The 16,683-nt window shown below is 41.2% G+C and overlaps 1 protein-coding gene across 10 annotated transcripts in view; it reads right to left on the bottom strand.

Moving 5' to 3' along the window:
* Akap13 (A-kinase anchoring protein 13) overlaps window positions 1-10,172 on the bottom strand; it is a 270,998-nt gene extending 260,826 nt beyond the window's left edge. For 9 of the 10 annotated variants that reach the window (XM_038314009.1, XM_038314012.1, XM_038314015.1 and 6 more), the window contains exon 1: window positions 10,007-10,172. The gene's annotated coding sequence lies outside the window, so the exon portion shown is untranslated. Of the gene's footprint in view, window positions 1-1,047; window positions 1,154-10,006 lie in introns of those variants that run through there. The other variant, XM_038314010.1, reaches the window with a different exon arrangement.
* Between the last annotated feature and the right edge of the window lie 6,511 nt (window positions 10,173-16,683).

Below are 16,683 nucleotides of genomic sequence, written 5' to 3'. Positions count from 1 at the left end.
ATTAAATTAAATTAAATATGCAATTTCCCAGAACAAAGCAATGTAAGAGCAGAAAAAAAGCACTGCCCACACAAGATCACACGGCTAATGTGACGGGAACACAACACAACTGAGAACAGTGTCTCCGTTCACTACACAACATGGCCAAGAAAAAGGCAGCTTACTGTGAAAACAGAATCAAGAGACAAACTGAAGTGAGGAAACTAGCAGAGGTGATCCCTCCCTAGATTATCATGTATTAGCATGTATTCTAATTCTCCAGAGCCTACTTCAGTCACAGTCTATCCTTCAAAAAAAAAACAAAAAAACAAAAAACAAAAAAATCACAGGAATAAATTAAGACAATTCTCACTTACAAACCTACATAAAAGAAAAGTTGAGTTGAAAGCAAATTATCCACATATACCTAGCCATTCCGCCCAATGTCTTTTTTTCCCCAATCTATATAATTCTATTCTTACATCAACCAGAAGTTATACACCTCAAAAAGCAAGCTGGGCCAAAAGCAAGGAATGCTATCTTCACCTATATTTTTCTCCTTTGCCCCCTAACACTTCAGGACTGCTAAAATGAACCTTAAAAACTGGTTTTCCAACTTCTAGCACAGAAGTTAAGCATGAACTAATTAAACGTTCGTAAAACACTTTGAAGATGTGAACAAGCGTGCTAACGTTAATTATTGGCTGCCATCCACAACGGTCACTGCATGTGAAAAAAATAAACTACTGGCAAGCTCTTGCTACTTTCCAGGCACAAACATGAAAGCCTAGCATGTTTCTAAGGATTCCAGGAAAACTTTAAGAGCAGACCACAATGATTTCCTAGACCAAGAACAAGTTGGAATTTTAAGCTCTTTGGATATAATTATATCAGGGTGAAAAATATGTGGCTTACAATATAAACAATAAAGCTAGAATATATCATAAGTCCTGGAAGAAAGTCACAGTTTATTTACTTGGAAGAATAAAACTGAATCTATAACTCTATAAAGAACTAAGAATGGTAAGTGAACATATAAGCCACACACAAGCTCTCCCCCTTACTGACCTGTTTAGAAAACATTGGGAAATGTCCTTGAATGGTCTCTCCAGATTGACCTAAACACATATGCAGAACCATTTTGAAAGGAAGGCCCAGACCAAAGCTTTGGCCTTTCCTATCCACTGACCTTTAATCCTCAAAAAGAGAAAGTACCTGAGCCAGGCCTCTCTAAAGCTTCATGTAACCAAATAAACATTTACACTCATGTGACCACATAAACATTTACACTCCTGTGATCAAATAAACATTACCCTCTATTTCTCAACTCTTGTTGCCACAGCGTTTTCCTAAGTAACTCAACAATGACTCTTGCAGTGGAGAGTTCCTTTGTGTTCAGAATCTAGCTCTTCTGTTGAAGGAGTCTAAGGGGAAAGTTTAAAAACCTCCTTCAGCTTGTCAAAAATAACAAATTACTTCCATTCAATGCCACAGTGCACTTCAGAAAAGCACCTACTTTAGACAAGACAATACTCCATGGCCAGACAAGGAGACATGCTTCTGCAGAGGCAGCACTCAAATCATCCTGGGTTTTCTAAGTGACCCACGGATATAGAAAATCTCATATTTACAAAAAGTCTCTCAAACGTTCGCCACCTTTAGCACAGCCATCGTCTAGAAAAAAGAAAGAAGACGTGTAAAACCAACGCTAAAGTTGGTGTTTCAGATTCTAACAACCTAAAGGCTCATCTCAGGTTTCCTTAATTTCACAATATAAAGCAGTACATGTTTTAAGCCCCACATTCTTTTCTTCTTAAAATTAAAAATGTTCTCAACTGTGGGATCTTGTAAAATAAAGAATAAGTTACATACTTTCTTATTTCAAGAGGGAAGAACCAGGAAACACGTAGAACCACGCTTAAGCAAAACCAAATTGCAACAGTGAAAAACCTCCCAGCATCTAACACCTGGGACCCTGATGTGGGCTCCGGAGGCTCAGGCAAGCTTACTTCTCTGGCTCTGCCATCTGGAGGGTTTTGTTTTGTTTTGTTTTAGTTTTGGGGTTGTGTTTGTTTGGTTGGTTTTTGTTTTATTCTGTTTTCTTTTTTTGTTTTTAGTTTCTTCAAGACAAGGTTTCTGTGTATAACAGCCTGGCTGTCCTAGAACTCACTTTGTAGACCAGACTGGCCTCAAACTCAAGAGAAATCTGCCTGCCTCTGCCTCCCAAGTGCTGGGACCAAAGGCGTGTGCCACCACCTCTCAGCTGGCTCTGCCATCTGAAACATACTTTGCCTCAGAAGCTCAGGCCAGCTCCACATCTATCGCTGTCACTCGAATCGAGGCTGCATCTTCATCAACTGCCTCTCCTGCCCTCTTCAGGGACTCTGATTCTGCTACATGATGCCAAGCCTTAGCTTCTCACCTTGGGCCTTTCAATACTGCAGCTTACATGCTGCTAAAACCAGCCCTACTTGGGAAACTCTTGCATATTACCAAGCTTACAAGCAACCTTGGCCACTCTGGACCACTGCTTCTGCATGGTGACCCTGAGGAAATTTTTCAAAGATGATTTCACCTCTTCTAGCTCATGTCAAGTTGACAAAGATAAATAAATTAAAAAAAAATTAACCACGCCGGGCGGTGGTGGCGCACGCCTTTTAATCCCAGCACTGGGGGGGGAGGGGGGGAGTAGAGGCAGGCGGATCTCTGTGAGTTCGAGACCAGCCTGGTCTACAAGAGCTAGCTCCAGGACAGGCTCTAAAGCTGCAGAGAAACTCTGTCTTGAAAAACAAACAAACAAACAAAAAACACAATTAACCAGCACACCTGGTCTCTCCTCTCTCAAAGTATCTTACTGTACCATACTCATCCTTCTTACTGACACTAGCAACTGAAATCATGGATCCTGAAACTACATATATGGAAACCATGTGCTATATAAATGAAGCTTTACAAAACATGCAGGATTCAACTGCTGAAAAGTACGCCACCACCAAAAACCAAAGATGTAGATAAGCAGATGTTCGTGGCAGTTATCCCAAGTATTTACAGATTCAATCCAATGTCAATCAAAAAATGATAATATCTGCTGACTAGAGTTATAGAATTACCTCAATGGCAGAGCTCTTTTCTACCATGTAAAAGGCTCTAGAATAGACCCCAGTGCTTCAAAAGCCAAAACAATAGATCTGGAAACACACAGCTCGGTGATAAGTAGAGTGCTTTCCTACTTATCAAACAGTATTCAAACGGTTTGATCTTTAGCATACTTTAATAATAATAATAAATTAAAGCATTACAGCTCAGTTGGTAGAATACAAGAGACCCTGGGCTTAATCCCAAGCACCAAACAAACCCAATGCAGTGGCACACACCTGTACTCCCAGCAATAAACCCAATGCAGTGGCACACACCTGTACTCCCAGCACTCAAGAAGCAGAGGCAGGAGGATCAGAAGTTTAAAGCCATCCTCAAGTACAACGTTTCAGGCCACCCTGCTATAGACAAGACCCTAGGAGGTGGGTGGAAAGAAGGTAGAAAAACATAAGCAACATTTTCAAATAATGGTCTCACACACACACACACACACACACACACACACACACTCAATTCAATTTTTAGAGTGGACAGTATTGAACAGATATATCAACAAGAGATAAAAATAATAACATGAAAGGACAGCATTATTAAGCACACAAGAAACAGAGTCTATATAATTCTATTTTTATGATACACACACACACACACACACACACACACACACACACTTTGGCTTGAGACAGGAGTCATATAATCCAGGCTAGCCTTCAACTCTTATGTAGAAAAATATGACCGCAAACCTGTGATCTTCTTGCCCCCACCCCCTACCCCACTCCAAATGCAGGGATTATAGTCATTAACCACTATATTCAGTGCTATCTGTTACTAGGGATTGAACCTAGGTTTCGGTACATGCTAGACACACACCAACTGACCTACATTCCTAAAAAGGGTCAAGAACAAAGGCAAACAAAAACCACATAGAGTCAGAAAACAGATTAATGGTTTCTAAGATTCAGGGGTAAAATACCAGATGACTACAAAAGGATTCTGACCAATCTGGAAGGACAAAGGAATTATTCTAATTCAAGCAGTGGTTAGATGAATCGACACACTTGTCAAAATCTGTAAGATATTATACACTAAAGTCAATGAATTTGAATTTGTAAAGGATATATTTCTTAAAGAAAAAAATGGGAGACTAAAGAGACACAGTAACAACGTACTGAGGGAAGCTTGATTCTCCCTAGCTCACATCTGTGTGTGGTGTGTGCATCTATAGGCAGGTCCTCACGCTAGTACGTGTACCTATGGAGGACAAGACGGAGGTGGGACAGTCGTCTTCCTCTTATGGCTCTCCACCTTAGTCTCTGAGATCATCACTCAGAGAACAGGGAACTCATGGACTGGCTACACTAGCTAGCTAGGAAGCCTCAGGAATCCTCCTGTCTCCACCTCCCAGCCTGGGTTTAGAGACACAGGGTGTCACACCTGCTTCTCAAGCTTACCACATTAAGCACTTTACCCACTGAGTCATTACCCAGCCCCCAATATTTTTTCAAATGAATGCTAATAGAACATCAAAAATATATGTTGAAAAATATAGTACTGTTCACATTAGACATGAATAACTGGATTTTGTTAGGTATAATCAAGGCTAAATAATCCATTTATGTAGAAAGAATGTGTTAACTACTTTAAGCTGCAACTATAAACAAAATGGGTGTGGCTACATCTCACTAAAACCTTATTTGCAAAAACAGGCAGCAGACCAGCCAAGACCAGAGTACCCTAGAGGTTGCCTACGGTACAGTAGGCAGGAGATGAGCACTAAAGAGACTGGCCAAGAAGGTGGCAGGCATAACAATCCTGAAAATGCTAGAAATGCTGTTTTGACTCTGCTGAGTTACAGGCAGGTACATGTTATCAAAACTCACTAAACTTTATGTTCTTAAAATGGGTGTGCTTTACTGCTTTCTGTAATACTTCAACGAACTTGATTTGTTTTTAAAATGTACTTTTTTTCATACAACAGTATCAATGACATGGAAAAGCCTGACCTCAGTCATAATAATCAACTCAACACAGAGACCTATTAGCTAACTACTTTAGGAACTTTTTCTTAACCTAAAAATGGATTAACAATTTCATTCTCAGGATTGTTTCTTGGTTCCCACCACCCCAGCCGGAGGTGGAGGTTGGGTTGAGAACTAAATAACAAATGTAGGTAAAATAAAGTACATCTAGCTCAGAAGAAAACTGAGCAAACTAATTTTAAATTTTAAGTATGAAAATGATAGTAAAGACCAACACTGTTTGTTCACTGTTTACAGTGAACCTGACATCAAGTCCCAGCATCCAAAGTCAGCTGCTGCGTCCACAGCGATTTAAACCTAACAAGCATTTTGAACCAAAAGTTAGTTTAAAAAATATTCCGTGAAAGAAAATGTAAGAAGAACCAAAAAGAAAATGCAAAAGAGCCAGCTTTCCCAAGCACGATGAAGGGTAGACGTCTTATAATGGTTTAGTTGCTTTCCAGGGGGAAATAACAGCAAAGCTAGTGGCAAGTTTCCCCTTGAGGAGCAGGATTTACATTTTGTCTATACCAGGAGCTGACCAATGAAACTGCACCACCACACAGTATGGTGCTTTCTGGCCTGCTTCTCACAACAGTAACATTTAGCTGACAGGATGATAGTGGGGGTGGGGATGGATAAGGGGGAGAAATAAGCAAAGATACTAGGTCTGAGAAAGATAACGTGACTGGCTCAAGAACAGACAGCCGAAAACTGGCAATGTGTGGATGTGGTTCTACACCATGTGCTTTCAGTAGAGACCACAAAGAGAACCATCTTGGGGTTCTGCAAAACTCATCTTTAACTTCTAGTTAAGGCTTTCCCCTATGTTGACACCACAAGTTAAAAAGACCAATGGATTGTAGTGTGCCACGCTCATTAATTCCTAACCTTTCAAGAATAATTCACTATTTGGGTGGCAAGAACTAATTCTATGATTAAGAGCAGGCTTACGATCAGAAATTAAAAGAGCAAACACCTCATGCCTCTCCCTTTCTTTCACTTACCATCCATATCATACAAACGTCCCAAGATACAGCTCTGAAGAGGTAAAACAAAACACCCATCGCCCAACACAGAGTTCAGTCACAGTGCTTCGGTGCTCTTCTGCCAGTCTGACCTCCCAGCAAAGACAAATGGGTCTCATCTACTTACAATGACCCCATCAACACAAAGATGGACTAGAAACTACATGTGCATGAAATAAACTTCATCCCCCTAACAGCTTCCTTCTCTCTCCCCAGCATAGTAAGCTAGGCAGAACACACAACACAATGACAATCCCTTCCATATGGATGTTCATCCTTGCCAGTAATAACTATAGCTCAAGACTTTTCAAGTGTACTTAAAAGTTAACTTTTAAGAGAAGCAAGCATTGAAGTCGAAGCTTGCCCAGGTGGCTTGGTAAGGGATATTTATACCCACAATCTTTAGGTTTCATCAGGTAAACCATTCTAAAACATATCTACTCCATTTGGCATTTTAAACATTCTAAACTAAGTTGGTACAACTGACTTTAACCACTTCTTCCTTCCGTAAATAGTGGCATTTGGGAAGGCAGGTGAGCAGTGTGCCTAAGTCTCTCAACTGTGTATCCTGTTAACCCAGGGCAGTTCTATCTTGAGCAAACCTGGGGAATGTCATAAAGCCATACACGTGGTTTTCAAGGCCAAGGTAAAAAGGAAAAGTTAAACTGTCAGTAACTTAGACACCATGGTGGTTTGAGTAAGAATGGTCCCCACTGGCCCACAGATTTCAATGTTTGGTCACCAGGGAGTGACACTATTTGAAAGGTTGGGAGGTGTGGCTTTGTTGGGGGAGGTGTGGCCTTGCTGGAGAAGTGCGTCACTGGGGTGGGCTTTGAGGTTTCAGTAGTGAAAGCCAGACTCTCTTTGCCCCTTGCCTGTGGATCAGATGTAGAACTTGCAGCTCCTTCTCCAGCACCATGTCTACCTGCATGCTGCCATGCTTCCCACCATGATGACAATGGTCTAAACCTTTGAAAGTGTAAGCCAGCCCCAATCAAATGCTTCCCCTTGTAAGAGTTGTCATGGCCATGGCGTCTCTTCACAGCAGTAGAACACTAAGACAGACACACTACTGACAGTACAGAAAACAACCCACCTCTTGTCATTTCCCAAACTACACAGCTGTACAGAATTCATCCCTACCAGGCCACAGGGTCCCACTCAGAGGAGGGCTAACAGGTGAGGAAACACTATAGCTTCTATCATCCTTCTGCTCAGACGACTTCTTTCATAACGTTTATATTCATTTGTGAGCTGAGCATGGGGGTTAAGTGCTACAGTGTGAATGTGGGGCCCAGAGGACAACTTTCAGGAGCTGGTTCTCTCCTTCTACTATGTGGGCTTCTGGGAGCTGAACTCGGGGCAACAGGCTTGGTAGCAACTGAGCCATCATCTGTCCAGAAATAACATTTTAAAAGGCATGCAAAATGTATCAAAATTATCATTTTGGCCACCAGGAAACAGCCATCTACACGATATCGGACAGTGTACTAAGTTCCATATACTGTTTCGTGTGTTCCTAAGAACATGCAATGTTACTAGCCCTTACAAGGAAAAAAAAAAAAAAAAAAAAAAAAAAAAAAACATGCTCAGAACTTAAGTGAGATGCTCAAGGCTTCAAAAGCAGACAAAGAAAAAGTAAGGGTCTGAACTCGAATTGACATAACTACAAAAACTGAATTTCTTCTAAATTGTGCTCCCTCCCAGTTTCACGATAAAGGAAAAGAAAGAGTTACGGATGAATTTGTTCAGCAGTTTAATTGTCTCAACAAATGGGAGTATGAGGGATGATTTCTAAACTGCTATTTTTTTTTTTTGGAAGTCCACAGTGTACCAACCAAACTCCAGTTATCTTCAAGAACAAATCAACAAATTAAAGAGTTTGTAAAGCTGGGGAAAGTGATACAAACCCATTATCTACTCTTAAAGAAACTGAGGCACGGAAGTCTTGAGTTCAAAGCCAGCCTATACTACAAGGCAAACCCTAACTCAAGGGGGACGGGGATCTAGGCATTTAATTTCAGCACTCAGGAGGCAGGTGGAGCTCTGTGAGTTCAAGACCAGCATGGGCTATATAGTGAGACCCTGTTTCAAAAGAAGACTTAGAAAATTCTCCTAAACTAAATTTCACCACAGCTCTGCAAACTAATTATCATTTTGTACAAGGCCCGAGAATTAATGAGTCTCTCCTGTGTACACTTTCAGTAGCAGGTAAAAATTTCTTCATCCAAATCAAACGAAAGCTGAATACCAACCATGTGTATAAGACTTTTCTAGCAAAGACAGTACATAGCAAAATACTCCCATCATGGTCCTTAAGGAGGAAAAAGACTAGGAAAGACCATTTGTACTACATATAGTCTCCATTGAGTGAAGCAAATGAAATTCTAAGAAAGACTAAAACACACGTTATCACAGTCCAGGGAAGGAAAGCAACTGGTGTCCTGGTCACCCGACTTTGTAGGCAATTATGTTTATATTATGTAACTCCTTAATAACTACCAATTTCTGTAAACCTCCTTTCCCTCACCACACCCACCTAGGGAAGAAAAATTAAGCACAAAGATTCCAAGTCCTGGATGCCTGTGACTTAAGACAATTTTCCCTTGGTTTCATCAGGTAAACAAAGCTGGATTTCCAAAAGAAAAGCCGAACAAGCTAGAAAACCCAAGCCCCGTTTCTCCACGTTATTTGCATAGGAAACAAAGCAAAAACATCATTTGCTGTGTTTTTCAAAGAAAACTTTAACAGATGCCAAAGAGACACAGCTGAAAGGGACATGAAGCGACATAGTCATTGTGTTTCAATACGAATGCTAGGACACTTAGGGCAGGACACTTGGGAACGAAAACAAAATCGTCATCACCGTGTTTAATGCAGTGGAATGAATGCACCCCAAACTTAAGAAGGCGAGTGCTTAATGCAGCTTGTAAGTCCCCAAGAAACGAAGGTGCACGAAAGTGACACCGATTTATCTGAGTCATCTCAACTGATGGGAACTCCTTTACAGACAATGACCTTTCAAGAACTGGAGAATTCACCTAACCCGGGCAATCCAAACGTTTAAAGGAAAAAAAAAACTGAACAAGCGACTTCTGGAAATAAAAGGGGAGAAGAGGGTGAGGCACATCACTTTGGCAATGAACTCTCAAAATAACTTCATTATGGAGTGCAAACGACCTAACACCAAAATGCTGCTCAATCCAATTTTCCTTGTGAATTCCTGAATTCACAGTAGGGTCTAGCAACATACTGTGACCCAATCTTTCGGCTGTAAGATGGGGTGGCGATGGGGGTACACACTTTCTTAACGAGAAGAATACTGAGAGTTTTTCTCATCACAGTTTTATGCGTCTCGCGAGTCCCAGCTACCAAAGCAGCGACTAGGTCTGAAAGTGCGAGCCGCTGTACTATGTATGGCTCGATGGCTGAGGAGCCGAATGCACAGCTCCCCGAGCGTCCGCCGCGCCCCCCGTCTCCCGACCCGGGATAAAGCGCGGAAAAGCCCCCGAAGGCGGCCCGGGGCGCGGAGTGTTTACCCCGCTCGACTGCCCCGGGGAGCTCGTTCCCGTGGCCACCGACCGTCAGGGTGGCGCGCCCCACCGAGCAGCCATCTCTCAGAGGAAAAGCCCCAGCAAGAGCCACTGAAGCGGGCAGCCGGATCCGAGGAGGCTGGGATCGGCGACCGTGCCACCCACCCCGCAGACGCGGATGCGAAGGAGGACGATGGGTCCGCCACCCGCGTCGCGCCCGCGCGCCCCCGAGTCCCGCAGCTCGCTCGTGCGCGCGGCCGAGGGCCGCCGAGGGGGAGGGGAGGCTGCGCGCGCGCCCCCTCCTCAGACGCCCAAACTTCCCTCAACTCCCTCAACTAAGTTGCGCTCTCACCGTGCGGCTCCCCGGGCTCCCCCGCGAGCCGAGCCGGAGCAGCTCCGCGCCTTGGCGGCGGCGAAGGACAATAAGCAGCCGCTCACTCGGCGGCGGCTGGGGCGAGGAGCAAGCACCGCGGTGTCGACCGAGTCCAAACACTTAGCAGCGGCTCCTCCGGCTCCGCGACCGCCCTGCACACAGCCCGGCCCACCCGCGCATGCGCTGCCTGCGGACCGGGAGTAGGCGGGGCACTCGGCCAAGCCTAGGAATTGCGGTTGGACAACTTGGCTGCCCGTCAGCATGCGTGAGCCCAATAGGAAAGCTTCCTAGCTGTTGGCTCCGGTTGCTAAGGAACGATGAGGCTGTACGCTACGGCTGCCAGGCGGCAAAGTGATCAAAGTCGGGTGGCTGGCAACAGCTGCTGGGGAAATGCCCACCCACCTTCTCCTATCCGCCCCATCTCCGGAAGCCGCCCTTCCTCCGTGTGCCTGGTGCTTACCTAAGTTGGAACACTCACCACCCACTGACAGAATCTACTCTTGTGTTTCAATTCCAACCAAGAAATGGGGTCTTCTTAGTGTCCAAGGTGGAGCAGAGCTAGGTACTTAACAAGTTCCTTGGATGGGGTGAATGGCCAGTTGACGGGATGAAGATTATCACAGTGTATCTTATGACTGAGCTACTTGATCACCACAAAACCACTGGTTTTGAGTTGCCAAGGACTTCAAGAAATCATCTAGTGGCTTCGGAGAAACAAAATATGGACATGTGCCCAATGGTGACCCAAGAGATTAAATTAATTGGTACAAGAAGAAACTTCTCTCTAATAGTTACATATTGCAATATGTTATTAGGGGAAAACACGCTTATCATGCCCAACTATTTTGACAGATGTTATTTCTTTGGTCAATAGAAAGTTGTAAAGGGTCTGGGGATATAAATAGTAAGCTAGGAATGTAAGGTTTTCTGTGCAGCTCAAATTAACTTATATTGATTGAAGTAAGAAGGATGGTTATCTGGGGAAGGGTATTGACTGAGGAGGAACAGAACAGAATTCGTGTAGTATTGGTTCTGTATTTTGAGCTAAGTTATATAAACTTATAAATATGAAAATGTCATGTAGCTGTACCCCTAAGATGAATGGCCCTTTGGAGGGTGGGGTTTATGAGGAAGGGAGAGTCAGTTTCCTTTAAAGATCAGACCCGCTTTGGTCAGCCATGCCTCAGTGCATAGCCTCACATCCGTGCATATACAGGCAGAACAAATTGAACACGGCAAATTATAATGTTTTAAAGGAAAAAAATAAGAAGTTGAGAGGAATGGTGAACATCTTTAAAATATGCTATATGAATGTATGAAGTTTTCAAAGAATTATATGAAAAGATTCATCTCATTACTAAAGTCATTTTTTTAAAATTGCTAGTACAAGGTACGGAGCTGAAAAAATGAAAATCACTGCCATTGGGAAGTTTTAATTCAGGCTAGCCCACCACCATCCCCGCACCTACCCAACAGAGGGTACTATGGGTACTCAATGGCTGTACCAGACATTTCTCTTGCTACATTGTGCTTTCATTCTTTCAAAATGCTTTTTGAATTAAAGAAAAAACTTCATATAATATATTTTGATCTTGTTTTCCCCCAATTCATCCTATATCCTCCCCCCCACCACGCACCCAACTTGATTGTTGTAAAAAAGAAATTTAATTCAGAGACTATTCCCACATAACTTTATGTTCTTTTTTCTCTTTCTTTCAAAAACAAAGACAAAAATTAAAAAACACAAAAATAGAAATCAAACCATCAAAACACAAATAAGAGTTCCTTCCCTTCACCTCCAAAAAGTCAAAACAAAGCAAAATGGGAGCCCATGACCACTTCCCCCTCTCAGTGCTTGGACTGCATCCAACTTGAACCTGTGCAAATTTTGTGTATGCTGCCATAGTCTGCATGAGTTCATACGTACCTCAGTCTATTGTTCCTGGAAGCCATTCATCACCTTTGACTCTTAATGCTTCTGCCTCCTCTTCCTCATATCTCCCTGAGCCTTGTGGGGAGGGGTTTGATCCAAACCATTTAGGACGGAATGCCCCAAGGTCTGTCACCTTCTCCACATTGTGCACTTGTGGATCTCTTTGTTAACTCCCAGCTACTACAAAAAGATGCTGCCCTGATGTGGATTGGATCAGGCACTGATCTATAAGTACAGCCAGATGTCATTAGGAGTCATTTTATTGCTATGTTCCTTTATTAGAATAATAACAGTAGGTTTCTCCTAGGCCCATGACATGCCAGTTAGAGATTCTTAGCCACGTTAGCAGTGTAGGTATGAGTTCCATCTCAAGGAATCACAAAGTGGTTGGTTGCTCCCATAACATTGGTGCCACTATTAAACTATTAAACTAGAAACAGGTCACTCAGTAATATTGATGATTGCCTTTCTTTTATGGTATTATGCATACCTTCTAGTACCATGATGGCTAATCAATAAAGGTGAAGCTTCTAATTAGGCACTAGCTCCGCTCTTCCATGTTTGATGATAGAAGTCAATGTTACCTTCAGCAATAGATTCTTACTATCAGAAAATAATCAGTAGCATTAGAAATAGCCTGTGAAGTTTAGCTTCTATGGGGCCTCTTTGGCCAAGAGCTCAACAAGACATCACCCATTCCTGGCACTGGAGGTTTTACTTGGTGGCATAAAATGTCTAGTTGTCTTCACTATTATTTGGTAACTCCACTTAGATTCCTTTAAACATGTATTACTTTAGGAAGCTTCTACAGTAGTAGGTTTCCACATTGGCTTTTCAAAAGTCCTTTGGTATTAGTTGTCCCTTCCAATAGTCCCTCCTTTACCCTTTTCCTTCATTCCCTCCCAATTTAATCCTCCTAGTTTCCCCTTTGTCTCTCCATAACAATATATTCTATCTCCCCTTCCTTGGGAGATCCTCTCCTTCCCCCCAGCCCCTTACTTAGTATCTAACCTCTGTGGTTATTTGGATTATACCATACATACTGAAAGCTTAAAAGCTAACATCTACATATGAGAGAAAACATACAATATTTATCTTTTGGGATCTATGTTACTTCTCTTGAAATGACTTCTTCTAGCTCTATCCATTTACCTGAGAATTTTTTGATTTCTAATAGCTGAATAATATTCCAGTGTGTAAATGTATCACATTTTTATCAGCCCCTCATCGGTTGTTGAACATCTAAGCTGTTTCCACTTTCTAGCTATTATGAATAGAACAGCAATGAACATGAATGAACCAGTATTTTTGTATTTTGGCATATATATATATATATATATATATATATATATATATATATGGTTCGGCTTGATCTTGAGGTAGATAACTTCCTGGGAAACCACCACACTGATTTCCAGAGGGCTAGGCAAGTTTGCACTCGCACCAGCAATAAATAAGTGTTACTCTTTCCCTGCATCATTGACAGCATGAGCTTTATTTTATTGATCTTGGCTGTTCTGACTGGTATAAGACAAAATCTCAAAGTACATTTAATTTGCATTTCCCTGATGACTAAGGATGTTGAACAAGTCTTTAAAGGCTTATCAGCCATTTGCGTTTCATTTTTTTTGAAGGCTTGCTGCTTAGTTCTGTACCCCACTTTTGAACTGGATTATGTGTTTTCTTGATGTTCAGTTTTTTATTTATATATTCTAGATATTAACTCTCCATCAGATGTCTAATTGGTAACTCTAAAGATCTTTTCCTATTCTATTGGCTGCTGCTTTGCCAAAATGATAGTGTCCTTTACCACATAGAAGCTTCTCAGCTTTGTGAGCTCATATTTATTATTAATTGGTCTTAATGCCTGTGCTATCAGTGTTCTGTTCAGAAATTCTTCCTCTGTGCTGATGAGTTCAAGTCTATCTCTCCATTTTCTCTTCTATCAGATTCAGGATATCAGATCTTATATTGAGGTTCTTGATCCTTGTGGAATTTTCTGCAGAGTGATAGCGAGGGACCTATTTTCATTCTTCTGTAAGCAGCCATTCAGTTTGACTGGCACCATTTGTTGAAGATGATATCTTTTCTCCAGTGTACACTATATATTCAACATAATAACCATCAAAATTTTAATACAGTTATTCACAGAAATTGAAAATAAAAATCTTCAACTTTGTATGGAAACACAAAAACTCAGAATATCTAAAACAATCTTGAATTTATTCTTTTTATTAAGAATTGCTATTGTGGGGTAGCCCTTTTCACAATGTTAGTCCTACTGACCCATGAGCATGGGAGATTGCTCCATCTTCTGATGTCCCCTTCAATTTCATTCTTCAATGCCTTAGAGTTCTTATCATACAAGTCTTTCACTTTCTTGGTGAGAGTTGTCCCAAGATCTCAATTTGTCTTTTAGTCAATTTGACTAATGCTTTGTCAATTATATTGATTTTCTTCAAACTCCAAGAACCAATTCTTTGTTTCATTGATTCTTTGTATTTTTGTTTTGTTACTAGATCAGTGACTTAAGCCCTGAATTTCTTTCCATATATTCTTTTGGAGTATTAATTCTTCTTGTTCTAGAAATTCCAGATGTGCTGTTAAGTGACAAATATGAGAATTCTCAAATGTTTAAGTAGGCACTTAGTGCTGTGAACTTGCCTCTTAGAACTGTCTTCATTGTGTCTCATAGGTTTGCTTATGTGTGTCTTCGTTCTCATTCAAGTGACAAAAGGTTTTCATTTCCAGCTGATTTCTGTCTTGATCCATTTTTCATTCTGCAGTGAGTTGTTTAGTTTCCACTACTTTGTATCGTCTCTGCTGTCACTGATATCCAATCCGATCCAGGGTGGTCAAATAGAATACAGGATGTTATTTCAATTTTTTGTACTTGTTGAGACTTACAATGTGTCCTAGTATGATATCAATTTTGGAGAAAGCTCCATGGACTTCTGAGAAGAAAATATATTCTTCAGTGTTTGGGTGAAATGTTCTGTGGACATCTGGTAGGTCCATTTGATTTATGATATTACTTAACTCCAGCATTCCTCTGTTTAGTTTTTTCTGGATGACCTGTTTATTGGCAAGAGTAGGGTACTGAAGTCATCCACTATCATTGTGTGAGGGTCAATATGTGATTTTAGCTGTAGTAATGTTTGTTTTATGAGTTTGGGTGCCCTGTGTTTGGTACATAAATAATTACAATTGCAATATTCTCTTGATGGATCTTCCTTTAATGAATCTATACTGTTATTCCCTATCTATTCCATTTAGTTTTTGTTTGATGACTATGTTATAAGATATTAAAATGGCTACAACTACTTGCTTCTTAGATTCATTTGCTTAGAAAATCTTTTTCCATCTTTATGCTGAGATGTTGTCTATCTTTAATAGTGAGGCATATTTCTTGGATGCAGCAAAAGATGGATCATGTTATTTTTAAATTATTTTTAAATTGTGTGTGTGTGTGTGTGTGTGTGTGTGTGTGTGTGTCCCATGGAGGCTGGAAGAGGGCATTTGGAGCTGGATTTATAGACAATTGTGAACTGCCACTTGGGTGCTAGAATGTAGCAGGAGGCTGCTTGTTCATTTCTTGGCCACCCAGACTCCCGACAGAAAACTATATTATTTAAATCACTGTTTGGCCAGTCACTTAAGTGCATTGCTAGCTAGCTCTTATATCCTGAACTAACCTATCTCCATTAATCTGTGTATCACCATGTGACTGTGGCTTACCTGGTAAAGTTCCATCAGGCTACATGGCTTCTCCTTGCCACCAACTCCTTTTCTCCCAGCATTCAGTTTAGTTTTCCCCACCTAGCTCTTTTCTGCCCTGCCATAGGCTCAAAGCAGTTTCTTTATTCATTAACCAATAAAAGCAACACATATACAGTAGGACTTCCCACATCACTAGGACATGAACCTGGGGCCTCTGCAAAAGCAGCCAGTACTCTTAACCCCATGCCACTTCTTCAGTCTGTATCATGTGTTTTTTTAAATCCAATCTGTTAGTCTGTGCCTTTTTATTGTGGAATTGAGACAATTAATGTGGAATGTTATCAATGAACTATTCTTATTGATTCCTGCTATTTTGTTCTTATGGTGTGGTTTTCCAACCCTCTTTTGACTTACTATTCTCGGATTATTTCTTGTTTCTTCTTGGGTGTAGTTAATTTCTTCAGACTGAAACTTTTTTTCTAGGGCCTTCTGTAGAGCTGGATTGACAGAAACTGTTTTAGTCTTTTGGGTTTTTTGTTTTTGTTTTTTGTTTTTGTCATAGAATGTTTTTCCCCATCTATTTTAATTGATGGTTTTGTTGGCTAAAGTAATCTGGGTGGGTGTCTTTGTTCTCTTAGATTTTGTAGAAAATCTGTCCAGGCCTTTCTGGATATCAGAGTTTCCACTGAAAAATTTGGTGTTATTCTAATGTGCCTGCCTTTATACGTGATTCATAACCAAGTTCTCTGACTTCATTCGGGTCACTTCAAGTACACAAGCTTCCTGAAGACAAATAGTTTCTCTACCGAAGCTGACCGTAAACAACTTTCAGCCTGGCACCACCCTGATGGAATTCCATGTTGAGAAAGTTTTCCAGGAGGATCTCAGAGCACATAACATGAACATGGCTCATTTTTTGCTTGTTATTGGTTTTGTTTTATTTTTTTGAACACAGATTTCTTGTAGCTCAGGCTGGCCTCAAAGTTGCTCGAAGACAGTCTTG

Source organism: Arvicola amphibius, chromosome 12 (assembly GCF_903992535.2).
Source record: "Arvicola amphibius chromosome 12, mArvAmp1.2, whole genome shotgun sequence".
Taxonomy (NCBI): Eukaryota; Metazoa; Chordata; class Mammalia; order Rodentia; family Cricetidae; genus Arvicola; species Arvicola amphibius.
The sequence above is the reverse complement of the archived record's forward strand: the minus strand, read 5'-3'. Positions and strand labels throughout refer to the sequence as shown.